The 17,045-nt window shown below is 40.0% G+C and overlaps 1 protein-coding gene and 1 long non-coding RNA gene across 12 annotated transcripts in view; both read right to left on the reverse strand.

Annotated features, from left to right (window-relative positions):
* CDK19 (cyclin dependent kinase 19) overlaps positions 1-17,045 on the reverse strand; it is a 230,982-nt gene that overhangs the window by 212,988 nt on the left and 949 nt on the right. The gene's annotated exons all lie outside the window — the stretch shown is intronic.
* LOC119565775 lies at positions 13,253-16,974 on the reverse strand. Its single transcript, XR_005224672.2, has 3 exons — positions 16,264-16,974; positions 14,523-14,588; positions 13,253-13,309 (listed from the first exon to the last, which is right to left on the reverse strand). It is a non-coding gene; the product is annotated as an uncharacterized LOC119565775 (long non-coding RNA).

Genomic DNA, 17,045 nt, shown 5'->3' on the forward strand with positions numbered 1-17,045 from the left:
CTACTAGAGAAGGGTCACATTCCCTTCTAGTGGCTGGTCCATCCAGAGAATAACAGCCTACTACCACCACAAATTAATCCATTAGCTCACGTGGTAGAGGGCTATACTATGGTTCTAAAGGTTTCAACCCCACTGACAAACCAGTGGATGGGTACCTGTTCAGAGTGCCCCCTTTCTAGGTTTTCCCAGGATCATCCTTTTTTCTGAGGCAGCTGGCCAGGGAAATCTGTAAGGGTGATAAGTACAAACTGCCAGCTGTCCAATTTTAGGGGCTCAGGATAATCCTGTGTGTCTGAGTTTTTTGCACCTTGGACCTGACAACCTAGTGCCCGAATGGTTCCAAAAGATGGAATGTTGTTTTTCCCCCTTATCTACTTTTTCAAAATCCTAAAAAGTTACATACAAAAGAATACATTAAAAGACCATCAAAGCTGCAAAGTAAAGCACCAAAGTTGGGAAATGTTGTTATTAAGGTTGCCTACACAACCTTAATTTGCAGCCCCTTGTGCATATGCATTGTAACAGTCTTTAATTACATCATTCCATGCTATTTTTTTCCCCACAGGACCCCTAGCTCATTCAGTACACAGGATGGATGGTGCTCATGGAATGACTCAGGGCTGTGTACTAAAAGAGGCTACTCATGCATTGCAGGAGTTAATAAGTGTATACTGAATGAGGTGGGGGGGCTACAGAGAGAGAGAGTTTAAGAAGCAAGGAAAATCTATAAAAAATGTAGTCTTTTTTGACAACTGTAGTTTAGTTGTAATGAGGATGCTTACTAATGCTCTAGCCTATTTTGTAAAAGTGAAGAACTTGCTCAAGACTTAGGCTAGATGGTATCATCATGGCAGTACATGATACAACCAGTGACTGGCTAACACCAGGTGCTGAGTGGCGGCAAAGTAACTGGCAAGCTTCAGAAATGCCAATGCCTTCACGAGGATTGGCACTTGAGTAGGCAAATGGAATCTTCAATGGAGAAAATACCATCAAAAGGCAGAAGAGTTAAATCATAATTTAACCAACAGCAGCCACAAACCGGAGAGAAAGCAGCAGGAAACTATCCTCTGTTAAAGTGAATCACATGTAGCACAAGATGGTGAGACCCTCCAGGCCAGAAGGCACAACAAACCATACTGGATAGGAGGTGCCAGCAATTAAAAGGACAGGTTGTGGTTATGAGTGACTTGAACAGTAACTAAAACACCATGAGAAAATTGGGGACTTAAATATGAATGTTAGCGCAGTAAGCTCAGCAGGATGTAATGGGAAACAATGGTTTGGGCTCACAAAATGAGAGAGGAAGACTTTTAGTTGAATTCTGCTGCTCTAATCACCCGGTTATTACAAACATCTTCACCCAAAAACCTGGATGTTTCTATATGTGGAAGTCACTGGATAGTGTGACAAAGAACCAGACAGGCCATATAATAATATAGCAATGCTTGTGATCAAGAGTCCAATGGACAAAGTCTTCCGAGTGCAGACTGTGGGTCAGATCATAGGCTGTTAGCCTCAAGCACAAAATTAAAACTTAACATGATACAACATTCGACAAGTCCACTGCATCTGGATTTGTCCAGAATCAATTAAGTTATATAACTTCTGTCCAGAATGGGTTTTAGGCATTGGCATAGATGAAAGAGAACCCCAGCAAACTTTAGAATAAAATGAAAATTATTATGCTCAAAACCACCAAAGCACACACTCCGAAAAGTCAGCGTAGGATTAAACTATGGTTAACTGAGGTGTTTGAGCTTGAGGAAAATGACAGTGAAATAAAGGCTTGGGAGGCAGAAGAATGTAGAAGAGAATATAAGTAACTGAGTAGACAGATTCAAAGCGGACTAGATAAGACAAGAGCGAATATACAAGAGAAAAATGTTTGGAACCTGAGAAATATAATGAGTGTAATACAGAAGTATGTTCACAGTAGTCGGACTTCTTACTGAAAGGTTTTACCCACAATCAAACGTAATAAAAGTTCACGATTGCAGAGTCCTCACTGAGGGTGGTGATAGTAAATGCAGGGGGAGAGATTACTGTACTAATCTTGATACCTGAAGATGACAGATGAGAGAGTATGGAGCCAAAAGCCCTAAATCCTGTGAATGAAAGTGGTAAATGCTATTATGAAAATGAAGCCTGAGAAAGCATGAGGGATAGATCACAAAACTGTTCTTATATGGAAATTTTGTAAGGACATATGGATGACTAGAAATTGGCGAGAGGACTGGATGAAGGGAATTTTTCTGCCGTTATCAAAGAAGAGAAACATAATAGAGTGTGGTAACTATTATATCATTTCCCTGATATCTCATGAAAGCAAAGTTATGCTCTACATAATCCAGGACTGCATGAAATGAAGGACAGAAGCAGAACTATCACCACAACAAGCTGGTTTCAGAGAGGGCTGAGGCACATGTCACCAAGTCACATCACCGAAAAGTGTGGAGAGTACAATCATGCATTGATCACATGCTTCACTGATTAATGGACAAACTGTAGAAGCAGTTGATGAATTTAATTATCTGGGATCATATACATACAACCCCAAGGAGACTGTTCCCAAGAAATTGGAAGACTACTAGGGATGGCTCACTCAGCTATGGCCACCTTTAAGAAAGTGTGGAAAAAACTTGGCATCTCAAAATGTATGAAGGTGCAGCTGGTGAAAATCCTATTTTTTTCCATAGCAATTTAAAGATGTGAATCATGGAAAGTTAACGCTGCTGACAAGAAAAGAATTGGAGCTTTTGAAATGTGGTGATGGCCAAGACACGTATCTCCCGGGTGGGGGGAGGGGAAGGCAAATGCCCATGTTAGAAATATTACTGGAGAGAAGCAGACCTTGATGTCAGAAATCAAATGCAAAACTTATGTACTTTAGTCACATGAGGCACAGAGATGGAAATCACCCTAAGAAAGTCATTATGGAAGAAATGGTGGAGGATCATCATAGTAGGGGATGACCTATGATGAGATGGATGGATGGTGTGCAGCAGATTACCTACTGAGTGCTCGAAGTTACCCTTCACGAACCATCACTTTAGATAATTCTCGTATGTTGTCACTTTATGTCATATTCAGACGTAAACAAATGAATTTTCTTAGTTTAAGAACTTGCTAACATGTGACCTCATTACAGCTCTCATCTATGTATTGGCCTGAGAGTTGTGAGACGCTGCTCATTGGTGTTGATTAGCTAAATGCAGATTCATTAATTAATAGTTCAATCACACTTGCTTCTTGAACTCTCTCTTCTGCGTGTTACTGAACACCAAACTTCTTTACTATGCTTCAGAATTAGCAGAATCAAGATGTTTATAAGATTAAGAATGTTTTTCCAAACTGTAGTCTGATAAGGTGTTCAAACATTTTATATCACTTCATCACACTGACAAGAACAGGTAGTTAATAGTTGATTGAGCAAGTTTAAAAAGGAACAGATTAATTCCTTTATAAATTTAGCTTGTCTGATGGATTTGCCCTCAAAAAAGCTAACAACATTTCATAAATAAACACAGTAGGAGTTAGACTGTTAGTTTAAAATGATATTTAAGAAAGTGAACAAGCTTCTAGCCAAAATACAGAACTATGCTCATTAATATTCATGTATATTTTTATACAAAGTTAGGCACTAGACCAGGGCGGGCAAACTACAGCCTAGGGGCCGCATCCAGCTCATCAGAACTCTCCTCCAGCCCAGGATCACCTTCCTCCGTTCAGTCTTTGTCCTCCAGTTGTGTTTCCAGGTGTTGAGTTGTGGGGGGAGTGAGGCCAAGTGATTATGTCACTTCCCCTCTTTTATAGTTTCTTCCAGCTTGCTGGAACGATCCTTTGCTATGACGCGTGTCAAGCAGTCTCCATTGCCTATGTGTTATCTGTGAGAAGTATACAGTTCCTGGGATAATCCTTAGGAGCATGGAGTCCCTTTAATGGGCCATCAGCACTTCTGGCTCCTCCACAGTTGCATCTGATAGGCTGGTTGTGGGTGTTCACAACCTCACAACATATTTCAGTAACACACACATAGCAAAACTTCGTAACTTTACATACAATGATAGCACATACAATCCAACAGGATATTAATGTTTAACAGGTTAAGACTTTTAAAATGATACCTCACAAGGTATATTTTGTACAAAACATGTCATAATTATATGACAGTGGTGAATATGGGGATTCCAGGGTGCTGTTTTGAAGCACAGAGTGCCACAGTGAGATGCAGGTCTTCACCCAGGAGAGGTGACAGTTGGGAAACAGAAGCTTTTAAGGGGGTGCCCTTGAGGGACCAAAGAGGGGGAAATACAGGTGCAGTTATCCTGAAACTGTGACAGAGAATACTATTCAGCAGCAGCCAAGCTACATACTTGTTACCATAAGTAGACATAGAAACAAGTTTTGACAGTAAACAGGTATACGATTTTTAGAGCATATTCTTGTCTGGAGTTTTACTTGAAGCAAGGAATGAGTCAAGAAGTTATCCAAGGTTTCAAAAAAAAAAAAAAATTAGTAAACCAGAACTATCCAGCATTTCCCTTACATGTGTAGTTCTCATTCTGGATAACAATAATCCCTGCCCTCCAGAATACATAAAAAATAACCTCACTTTATTAAATACAAGTATTTGGGTGTGGAAAACTGCCAAACATGGACGGTATTATACCTCTCTATTTGGGAAAGAAAACCCCAATTTACTTCCCAACATATTGAATATTTTTCTATAAGGATTTTCAAAAGGTATTGATTGTACAATGGATAATTATTTCCCTTGATATTCTACTTCTTTGAGGAACTCTCAGGATTCTCAGTCTGATCTCAACCCTCTAGAAGTTGTCTGATTGGACTTGAGCAACAGAGAGAATTCTGCAAGATTATATCTTCAAAGAAACAGAACTACAAAGCAAGTAGTTTTTCCTCCTTTAAAGATATCATCACAAGCATCTCAGTCGGGGAGAGTAGAGTAGCTCAAGAGATGCCCCATCTAATAAGGAGAGCAATAATACGCACTGCATCACGCACAGTTGAAAATACAAGCTATTCTAAACAAGCCACCAGATTTTTTTTAAATAAAGGTTGAGAGGAGTCTGGTGCCTCCAAATATGATGCATTAAATAGACCTTCAAGGTTATATGTCTCCATAATTAAAAAATTGGAGAAGTTGAACAGGGGACACTAAGAGAAACAAAGACTCTCAGGAGTCTGGACCTCTCTGTTCTCAAAGGCAGGTCATGGCAAGTCTGAGACATCAAATCAGGGCTTCACCCCTAAATACATGCAATTTTACTTTGGGAATGTATGTAGGCCCATGGGAGCCACGTAGCTACCAGCAACTGGTCATGATTAAAATATCTGAGGTTTCAAGTAAACCTACCCTCCCTCTAATAAGGCTCATATTATCTAGGTCAAATTACTAGAAGATTGAAACAGACCGTAATGTTCAAGGAATGGGTGTCAAGAAGTATTTGGACTACCTATAGTTTGTCCGATTGGGACCTGCAGCCAGAAAACCACACTTGGTTTGCTTATTTATGGAGTGATCCAGGGGCACTAGTGAAGGCTGGGAAGGAATAATATGTGAGACATAGGGAGAGGGGATATCGCAAAGAGCAGAGAGGGAATTCTAGGATGTTCACTAGATGAGGCAGTATAGAGAAAAACTGGTAACTCCACTTCCTCCTATGCTTGGATGACTATTTCAAACAATTGTGCCAGCAAATGACTGGTGCCAAATTTGTCAGGACTAAGTAATGATTGAGCCTTAATCAACATGAAAGGCTACAAGGACATTACTTAATCCCTGACAATCCACTGAAGCACTAGTTTGGGTCAGAAGGTGCATTTCAATTTTGGGGCAGGAGGGAATTATTCTCACAGCTGCAAAATTCTCTAATATAGACAAGATCTTTGCCATGTGGTGACACCATTCTTTCTCTCATTTATCCTGCAGGAGCTCCTCCAGCTACTGCTGCTGCTCAGTGTCCTGTTGCTACAAAATCATTTCTTCTGAGCCACTGCTGGGTTCCCTCCTGGTCATCACCAGGTATCAGACCAATTCAAGAATGGGACTTCACACCTGAGAGTCTCATGGCACTAGCACCAAAAAGCCCAATGGTTTCTCCATTTCAAAGAGATACTTGCAAGATTGTTCTTACTAAGCAGATTATGATCCCATCCTTTCCTAAAAGTTCAAGTGAAGTTTACAAGCAGTTATCCTGGATACTGACTGAATCCAAGATGAAAAGTGAACAATAACTGACAACTCAGGCATACTGAACATGGTGGAATCAGAAATAATTGCATTGCAAAAGATCTTAATATGACTTCTTGCATCAAGGAGTCCAGAAACTGCATTATTTACACTGAAACTAGCACTGACAGTTTGGGGAATTTATGTAAATTTATGAATTCCATGTGAATTAATGAACCCTATTGCTGACTATGACCTTCTGTGTGTATTAAAATCTTCTGCATATGGCAGAAAATAGACAATGTCTAAGAAACTGAACTAGGAACATCAAGGACTATCAACAATTGAATAGCCTTGCCCTAGCAGAACAATGGAGGCTACCAACCAAGACTATTGACTGGTTAATGATTTATTAGCTGAAATAACCATCTATGCCACAAGCCTGTAAGAGGGAAAGGGGAGCTAACTCTTGTACATTTCTATGAGGAAAGTGTATATAGTTAAGACATTCTTTTGCAAAGTCTGCATGTTCCTTGCTTTAACTGTCAAGTAGCCTGATAAGTTAAATCATAAACTAGAGCACTCATGAGGGTGATGCTCTGGGGAGGGCATGCTTACACTATTGGGAGACTTGGGGGTCTTGTGGTCTTAAGCAACTAGGCACTGATCTTGTGGCTTAGAAGAACTGGGCCCCACATCCTAAGAATGGGTACTAGGCAGGAGTCTGTAACCCCAGGAGTGTGCCTGTCTTGTAGTCTGGCCTCAGATGCTACTCAGATTCAGGAGGCGTGAAGCATGCAGGATCCTAAGCTTGGTTCCAAAACAGCAGCCTGGTGTCGGATGACAAGAAGAACTCAGCCAGGACTGTAACTTTCCTTCATTCTTCTAGAAAAATAAGAGCTTTTATTCAAGAACATCATGGTAAGTTCTTTTGAAATGCAGTTACAGTACCCCTGATTGCAGCATATTCAGTTTGCGTTGCATAGCACAGCCGACTGAACAGGTATAAATATAATTCCCTAGTCTGGTCTAAAGTCTATCTAATACACAATTAATGCAGGTCATCATGCACGGTAACATGCCATTATTAGTCTCCAATATTAGCTAAAACTATTCTGTTTACATGAACTACTCATTCAGAGTAAGTGCTATATTCTAAATACCAACACTCAGAGTAATATTTTTAGCCTATTACACTAGCATTCTGGACAACAGAACACTAGAATCATATCAACATTGTGCTTTGCAGTATTCTGATTATTCACCATTGAAGCCAAATTATTGCATACAGAACATGTAAGCTGATCTGAGCTCTTTGTTCTCTGCCTGCACAAGTTAAGCAAAGGGTACTATTTTAGGAAATTCACCTGCATTGCTCTTTTTATGGGCAGTATTTTGGATGTTAAAGTTTAGAACAAAGTACTTGGAATTAAGCAAATTGATCGGCTTAAAAGCTGAGGAACTAAAATCTCATATAAAAGTGTATCTGTATTTCCAGATGATGAGCTGTAGATCCACTTTCAGAACTCAATTTTTGCTTTGTCTGTCAAGCTATGCAACCTGTCAGAGCAGCATGAAAAGGGAGAATGTGAGAAAGGGAGCGACCATATTAAGGTACATAACTAAGCATGCTACAGCTAGAAATTATTATTGATGCATGCAATTGAAGCATCACTATCATGCACTGTCAAAAGACTATGATACTATACATGTGCAGTACACTATTTAAAATACTTTTACTTCATTCCTAAATGCCCAGATGAAAAACTACATTAAGATGGAGTTAAGGTTAAGAATATATATTACTATTTAGGATAAAAATACTGGAGAATATGTTGCAATTATCCCAAATTATATAACAATCATATAACTGCTTGTTGTCCCATAATAGATTAAACTGATTTTTAAAAACATTAAAACTTTTCTCCCATTGTTTCCCTATGGGGAAGAGTTAAAGTTGCTCGGGTGTGGATTTTCACACCCCTGAGCAATGTAGTTATACTGATACAAGTCTGTAGTGAAGACCTTGCTTGTGAAATTTTTGCCTACTATTTTTAGAAACACAAAGTTTATTTCTCTAATCTTTTTAAATCTTTAGTTTTCAATTAACAACACTTTATAGATACTCAACTTCACCATTCGGCCCTGGGATATTTCACACACCAATATGAGAGAAAAGTTAAAAAAAAAAAATAAGATGACATCTTAATACCACAAGAGTTAGGATAGGGACTTACCTAAAATTACTATAAATTTTAAAAATGTATTAGATTGCCACTAATAGTACCCTTTTAACCTATCAGAGATAGGGATACAACCAGAAGTAAATTTATAAGGATGGCTTAGGGTTTGTCTACACTACAGAATTAGATTGACTTAATTTAGGTCAACCTAGAGCCAAGGGAGCTGTTGGTATCCACACTACCCTCCTTCTGTTTGCTAATTCTTTTGTGAAAACAACTGTCCTGAAGTGGATTCAGCATTCTTTCAGTCAAATACATCACTATTTGAAACAATCTTTTCAGGTCAATTACTACTTTGTTTCATCCACGGCGAAACCTGAGATATTAAAAAATGCTGGTTTTGTTTCAATTCCTGAATGCCAGCAAGCAAGGTCAAGAGTAGATACATCTTTGGGAAGTAGAAAACAAAGTTTACAATTGTTTTTTCTTTACATGATTCATTTTCCCATTCAGTGTTTGAGTTATAATTGAGGGAGGAGGGGAGTGTGGAAATAAAGGAGAGGTTATGGAAAGACTATTCAGCTCCTGACAACCCCCATTCAGTCTTGCTTCTCAAACACCTTTCCTGATATTCAGTTGTCACCGGTTTAAAACTTAACACAGCAAAAATGAACTAATTTTTCCTCCCAAACACTCTTTTCTTTCTCCCCTCTCTAACATCCACTGTCCTCCTTGTGCAAGGGGATGGTAACTTATCCATTCCTTGTGGGCCCCCCTTCTCTCTCTTCAGTAAGTCAATCACTAAATCTTGCCAGTTTTTCTTCAATAGGTTATGAAAATTGGCCCTCTTATGCAATCAGTCCAGTTTTCTCTACTCCCATGACAAAAACCCTTAACTGTTTCTTATCTTGTCTCCTACTCTTGTCACCTAGATTCATCTGGTTTCCCCTTCAAATCCTACAAGCACATCACTACCTTTGTAGTGGCACTGGATGCAGTGGAAAATGTTATATAATGGTGTGGTATTTGCATAGCGTGGGCAGCAGAGCCCAGAGCACCTCACATCTTTAAGAGGTCTCAGACATTGAAGAAGGGGGAGGCATGATACATCCCTAAAAAACTCTGCACATGAGAGCCTTAAGGAAAGAGCAGCAAGTATCCATCACCATTCACTTTGTCCTGTTGGAAAGTAGAGCCACTTCATCATCTCCAGCTATGTCATGTCATTTCATTCACAGTTATCAATCATGACAACACTAACTACATAATTCTTATTTCATGATTTTTCAGTGTGTTTTGCAACTAGCAAGTTGTACAGATTCATTTAATTTGTATGTGTTGCTTGTTATGGGGGTATATGGAGGTTTTTTTTCTTTTTAATTACACAAATTATAGTGACAAATTTTCAGGTTCTGCTTCAAGCTAAGAAACCAACAGTAGTGCTCTACACTTACCATGCTAAGTCAACTAATATACTTCATGCAGCAACACAAGAAATTTTACTATGATAAAGTACATGGCATTGCACGTTCAACAAGTCAGAAGACAAGCAGCACAAGCCATTGAGTAGGACGTATGTGGGTGAATTGAGCAGTCTGACAATTCCCAGCTCTTCTGTAACTTGTGGTATGACTTTAGAGAAGTCTAGGGTTGCCAGGTGTCCAGTTTTTGACCGGAACACCCACTCGAAAAGGGACCTTGACAACTCCAGTCAGCACTGCTGACCCGGCCATTAAAACAGCCATTTAGTGCAGCGGGACTAAGGCAGACTCCCTGCTTGCCTTGGTGCCGCAGAGCTCCCGGAAGCAACCAGTATGTCCCTGCAGCTCCAAGGTGCAAGTGCGATCAGGGAAGTTCCACACGCTGCCCCCACCCTGAGTGCCACCCCCGCAGCTGCCATTGGCTGGAAACTGGATTATTCCTATAAATAATGGGGAACAGATGCCCCAAATCATCTCTCCCTTCATCTCTACTCATGGCATTGACAACAATTAAAGGACAAAGGAGGCATCACTGGACTGGGGAGGGATCCTGGAAGAAAGGAATTCCACCAGTAAGACTGCTCGAATGTACAGTAAGTCACTTAAAGTCATCCTGATTAACGTTTTGTTGTTACATTGCTGATCAATTAGGGAACATGCTCATTTAAAGTTGTGCAATGCTCCCTTATAACGTCGTTTGGCAGCCACCTGCTTTGTCCACTGCTTGCAGGAAGAACAGCCCGTTGGAGCTAGCTGGTGGGGGCTTGGAACCAAGGTGGACCAGCAGCCCCCCCATCAGCTCCCCGTTCCCCTAAGTTCCCTGTGGGGCAGCCACCCAGCAGGCTATCAATTGTTGGCAATTCAGCTGTCTCTCCCCCCACTGCCATGTGCTGCTCCTGCCCTCTGCCTTGGAGCTGCTCCCGGGAGCCTCCTGCTTGCTATGCAGGGGCGGAGGGGAAGAGAAGGGGGTTAATGTCAGGGTTTCCCCCTCCCCCTGCTCCTCCACCCCATCTCCATGGGGCGGGGGGACATGACAGGGCTCAGGAGGGAGGGAGCTTCCTGGCAGCAGCAGCTGCTATCTCAACTTGCTGATCTACTTAAAAAGACAGTATACTTAGAGTGGGGTCAGCGTACACCAAGAGGCAATGCACATCTCTCTCTCACACAGGGTGTGTGCCTCTGTCTCTGTCTGCCATGCTGTCTCCCCTCCCTCCATTTGTGCTGCCTTGTAGAGTGTGAGGCTACATTAACAACGAGTTAACACTTGAGGGCTCAGCCAAAAGCTAGTTCATCATTTAGCAGTAAGGCATTCCCTGGGAAATATCTCACCCTTTGACTTCACCACCTCAACCAAGCTTCACAATCATCATAGCTGTGTACAGTATTAAATTGTTTGTTTAAAATTTATACTCTGTGTGTGTGTGTGTGTGTGTATATATATATATATATATATAGTTTTGTCTGGTGAAAAAAATTTCCCTCAAACCCAAACACCCCCCACCCCCATTTACATTAATTCTTATGGAGAAATTGGATTCGCTTAACATCGTTTCGCTTAAAGTCGCATTTTTCAGGAACATAACTACAACTTTAAGCGAGAAATTACCGTAGTGAGAGATTTTTGCTTTGAATCCACTTAGCTTGTTAGGTTAGGCGTTAGTTGAGTTCTACCTTTTATTTCTTTGTAACCAATTCTGACTTTTATGCCTCTTTGTTTGTAATCAGTTAAAATCTATCTTCTTATAGTTAATAAACTTGTGTCATTGTTTTATCTAAACCAGTGTGCTTGAACTGAAGTGTCTGGGAAACTCCATTGAACATAACAGGATTTATGCATATCATTTTCTATTAAAAAAAATGATAGACTTTATAGGAGCTTGTATTGTCCAGGAGAGGGCTGAGCAGTATATGATACACATTTCTGAGGGAAGTCTGGGTCTGCAAATTTGCTGGTGTTCCTTTGCAGTGTAATTCAAGGGTGGCTGGCTGTAGCACCTGGCGGTATAGCTGGGAGTAATTTGCAAGCTGAAGCGACAGTGAGATCAGGTCAGGAGCGGTCTCTGTCTCAGCAAAGCTGTGTAAAAGGCACCCCAGGTTGGAGAACTGAGGGAACACTGCTGTTCACCAGTACAGACTGTACCCTGGGGATTCTCACAACCAGACATTAGGAGTCCCAAGCCCCTTTCCCCCAACTTCCTCAGGGGATGCCGCCCAAAAAAATCTGTTCCAACTCCTGTTTACCCTTGAACCATCTTTCTTCTGTAATGAGTATGGGCATGGGCCACCTGTTGCTGGTCTGAGATAGAACACGTTGCTACTGCAGTGTACAGGATATAAATCCCACCCCACCCAAGGCACATGTAAGGCTAGGATTTCCCCACACCTGGACCTGCCACTTCCCTTTGCACCATCCACTTTGTTCAGTGGAGTTCCCCTTCCCTCTCCTCACAATTCCTTAAGGAAACTCCTCCTTCTGTAGCCAGACAAGAGGACTCTACATCTAGTTGCAGTGAGTACATTCTCTCTATGAAGATATTTTAGTTAGTTTTGTCCATAAATCAGTCACTCCAGTCCCTTAGTCATTTTGGCTGCTGTTCAAATTACTTTTGATCATCTGACAACATCTCTAGTACTGCGGTACCTTAAAACTGTACAACAAATTCCTGTTGTGGACTCTCTGACTAGTACTATACAGAAAGGGTCAACGATCACCTCCATACTCCACAAAGTGAAGCTTCTGGATATGCAGCCCAGAAGTGATATTGGCATCTGGGTGAATTTGATTTAAATAATAATTTAAATCACTAGTCAGGAAGATTCAATTTAATCATGGATTTCTACATAAAAGTGCATTCTTGTTGGTTATTATAACCTTAATACATATTCTTCACAACTCAGAGATAGATGTAGGTTTCATTTTTAGAAGGTACACACTATACATTTTTCAAGTGATTTATTTTGAAAACTTTTCAGACTAGTTTTACAGCTCTATCAGAAAATGAATGATTGTTTGGTTGTTTCATTTACCAAAGCTAATATAAGCAGATATTTATGAAGTCATTGGGAGGTGAACTATCTCCAGTTCAACAGGTTAATCATTAATATTTGGAGGATTTTCTTGTCATGCTGTATTAGGAGGAGAAATCACCAGACAGACATTTAAATTGTTGTGTTTAACTAAAACAACATTATGTATTCTGGATTTTTTTTTCCTTCAAAAGCAAACATATATTTTAACAAAACAAGCATATAAATTTTTGAATTTTAGTTAATAAAGTTTTTTTAAATCAGGTTTGTTTTTATTAAAATTGTTTTTAACTAAAATAGTTACATGAAATATTTATAAAAAATTAAATTGACTGTCAGCCAGGTCAACATGAGAATCTTAAAATATTGGCTTTGCAGCTAACTCAGTTGTCTTCACCTTCATTTTCCTGTTTGTTCATAATCTGGAAAAGAAAAACAAGCTTTCCTGCTCTTTCAGGTCCCAAACGATTTCTCAATTTGGAATGAATTAGTCCAAAAGAAGAAAATATTCTTTCTATACCAGCAGAAGAAGGTACTGCTGTTAAAAGTGAGATGATCACTTCAACAGTCTCTGAATCCAAGTGGTTAAGTGACTTCCACCAGTTCACTGGTGTGATTTTCTTTAAAACATCATCAGCAAACATATATTTCTTGAATGGTTCTTATTCCCAAACCTGGTCTCTTTTACGGCCTGCTTTCCCTTCTAGTGAGAGAATGGTATGGTAGATCTCAAAGCAATGAAGGCTACACTCAGAAAGACTTCAAGACTACAGGAATATGCTGCTCAGTTTCACTTTTGTTTCTAATGCCTGTCACTCCCTTCTCACATTTATCTCCAGACTTCTTCTCCTTGTCCAGATCTATTCCACCCCCAACAATCTTCTATTCATTGTACTTTTTGAAACTTTGCACTTTTAGAGAGAGGTAAGGGATTGACTCTGTGTACACAAAATTAAAGAGGGACAATTGGGTTGAGGTTTGTTATTTCTCACCTCTATATATCATTTATTTATTTATTTAAAACATTTTTGCTGTTAACAAGCATGTTATCTCTGGAGACACAATTCCACAGTTTGAGAACTGCAAAACTAAGCATAGCTATTCCATGAAGAGATATCTTTGAGCTATAATGTATTTTAATTAAAACTATCTTTAGATCGGATTTTTTTGATAAAATGCTTTTTGAGGGAAAAAAACAATTTTTTATTTTTTTTTTTTAAATCATTGATTTTTATCCACCCTGATTGGCATTTTTGGCATCATTACTGTCCACTATCACCTTTAAGTCCTTTTCATCATCACCTCTTTCCAGTTCCTCTTTCTCGTGTCCAGTGTAGTTTTTGGATCATTTCTCACACAGATGTATTAACTACCATTGTTTGAAGTTCAGTCTCATTTTATTTCCTTCCAATATTTCTAACATTTTAACGACTCTAGGTACAAGTCCCTTATAATATTTCCAACACCCATTTAAAGTATATGAACAATATCCCCATTGTACACCTTCAGTTTTTCCATTTGTAAAATCAACTTTTAAGTTTAAGACAGAAAAATTATACTTCGGGGGGGGGGGGGGGGAACCAATTCTTACAAGTAACTCAAAGGATTATTATAACAAAGATTTTTTCAGTTTACCTGATGTGTTTGACAGCACTGTGAGTATAGTCAGTTAAACTATTATTTCTTTTTGTTTCCAAAGATCTTTCACGCAGTAACAAGGATGAGAAGAGCCATAAAAAAGGAAAATGTAATTGTAAAATCACCAAAATTATCAGGGGAGCTCAGTGTCACCTGTAGTACCTGGAACTTCTTTAAATTCTCTTTTTGAAATTAACTAGACTTTATGCTGAAGGCTACAGCAGTCAGCTTTGGAGCTGGAATCAGATTTCCTGACTCCCAGTCGTGGACTTGGACCAGTCCTCAGTCTCTCAACTATTAGTCTAGCCTCAGTATTATACTCTACTAACTAAGACCACGTCTACCCTACCACTTACGTTGGCAAAACTTATGTCGCTCCACTCAGGGGTGTGAACAAAACAAACAAAACACCAACACCACCCCACGTGACACAAGTTTCTCTGCTGTAAGTGGCAGTGTGCACAGCTCTATGTCAGTGGGAGAGCTTCTCCCACCGACACAGCTACCGCTGCTCGTTGGAGGTGGTTTGATTATGTTGACAGAAGAACTCTCTCCTAACGGCACAAAGCGCTACACGAGAGATCTTACAGTGGTGCAGCTGCATTGGTGCCACTGTAAGCTCTCTAGTGTAGACATAGCCTTAATGTGTCTTGCAAATTTAGATTACTCTAACAAGCTATTTACCTGTACCAGGAGATCACAGAGGAATGTGTTAAAACTGAACCCAATACGGATTGCCCTCCACAGCACTGCACTGGACAGAACTCTAATCACTGTGTTCACAGTCATTCCTTTGTAAAGTGATAATGGAATTTAAATGATAATCAGTTTGTATTTTTAACATCCTGTTGCTTTTCCAAAACTCCACTTGACTATACTGATGGAAGTCTACATAGAATTAGTCATCCGTGGAAAGATAAGAACTTACAAGTGTCTTTAAAAACTGAATGTGTACAGAGCAGCTCTGTAAATACACCCTTATACACACACACAACACACATAATAGTTTTGTTTAAAAAAAAAAAACCCACTGAACACTATCCTATGTTCCTATAGGTCTGACTGATTTGAATGAGGTGTTTAGAATTATATTCTCCAGCAAATATTCATGCTGTCTGAAGTGTGCATCAACATTTGATTTTTTAAAACCTTAGATATAGCTAAGTTTTAATCACAGAATTGCAATACAATGAAATGAGATGAGCAAGGAATAGTAACAGCTAGCTAGGGCACTACAATCCCACCTGTGCAGCATGATAGGAAGGAGAGCAGCACATCTCATTCTGGGCCTAGCTATCAGCTAGTATGATCATAGAATATCAAGGTTGGAAGGGACCTCAAGAGGTCATCTAGTCCAACCCCCCTGCTCAAAGCAGGGCCAATCCCCAACTAAATCATCCCAGCCAGGGCTTTGTCATACACATCTAACAATTACCAGACTTATTAGAAACTACAGCACAGTTCTACACAGTAGTGATTGGAAAAGTAGAAGCAAGCACAACAGGTCATTCTTTTGGATTTTAAAAATAATTTTGATGAAGCATTGGCACCTCCAGTGTTCAGGTAGCACACAATACCCTTAGGGAATTTTCCATACTTAAAAACCTCACACATTTAGTAGACATACTGAATTACCTCACTAGGACAACAAGAAAACCTAACTTTTTAGCACCACTTCACTCAATTTGTACTATACTGTGCTATTAAATGTATCACAAAATGGATAAGAGACACTTACCACCACCACATTACTGTGCAGCTAACAAATTTCATATCCTTAACAATTCTGGGGTTGGGGATGGAAACATTTATTCAAAAACAAAATAAGATATTTGAAGCAACACTTGACAGAGACCTCCACTCAGCCCATACAGAACACACTGGCTAGCATCAATATACCCAGAATACTCTTTAATTTGGTTTATTTGTGTGGAACAGGGTTGTTTGTTAGCTTTGTCTTTTTTTTTTTGCTAAAACACTCAGGGCCTGCTTGGGGCCCTGAACATAAGTGCTTAATTAGCACATTTATGAGCTATATGAAGCCCGGATGTACCAGTCAGTGGAGTTGCACCTGCATCTCACCACCACCTCCACACAAAGTCATGTTTCGTAAATACGTTTTCTGAAAGCTGGATTTTCTACTTTAATACAAAGTTTACAAAACTTTTTCAAGAGTTAGGTTCTTTAGCCTATTTTTCCCTTTGCCTCACCATCCCTCATGACTTCAAGTGAAACAGTAAAGTTACTGGGTGGAGCATGGGGCGGAAAATTGCTGGTGCCCATCTTTTGCAGGGAGAAAGGGACACTGACACATACTTTACTACCAAGGCTACCACAGGTCATCCTCAAGCCCTTACCCCAATCAGGACACCCTGACTCCCCACCCCCACCCCCCACACACATGCACAAGGGCTCTCCCCAATCTCCCTGATACTGCTCACCCACCAACACACACACTCCCCACTTTCACCCCAGGGCTGTCCCCCTCCCACAACCAACCCCCATCTTCACCCCAGTATT

Source organism: Chelonia mydas, chromosome 3 (assembly GCF_015237465.2).
Source record: "Chelonia mydas isolate rCheMyd1 chromosome 3, rCheMyd1.pri.v2, whole genome shotgun sequence".
NCBI lineage: Eukaryota > Metazoa > Chordata > Testudines > Cheloniidae > Chelonia > Chelonia mydas.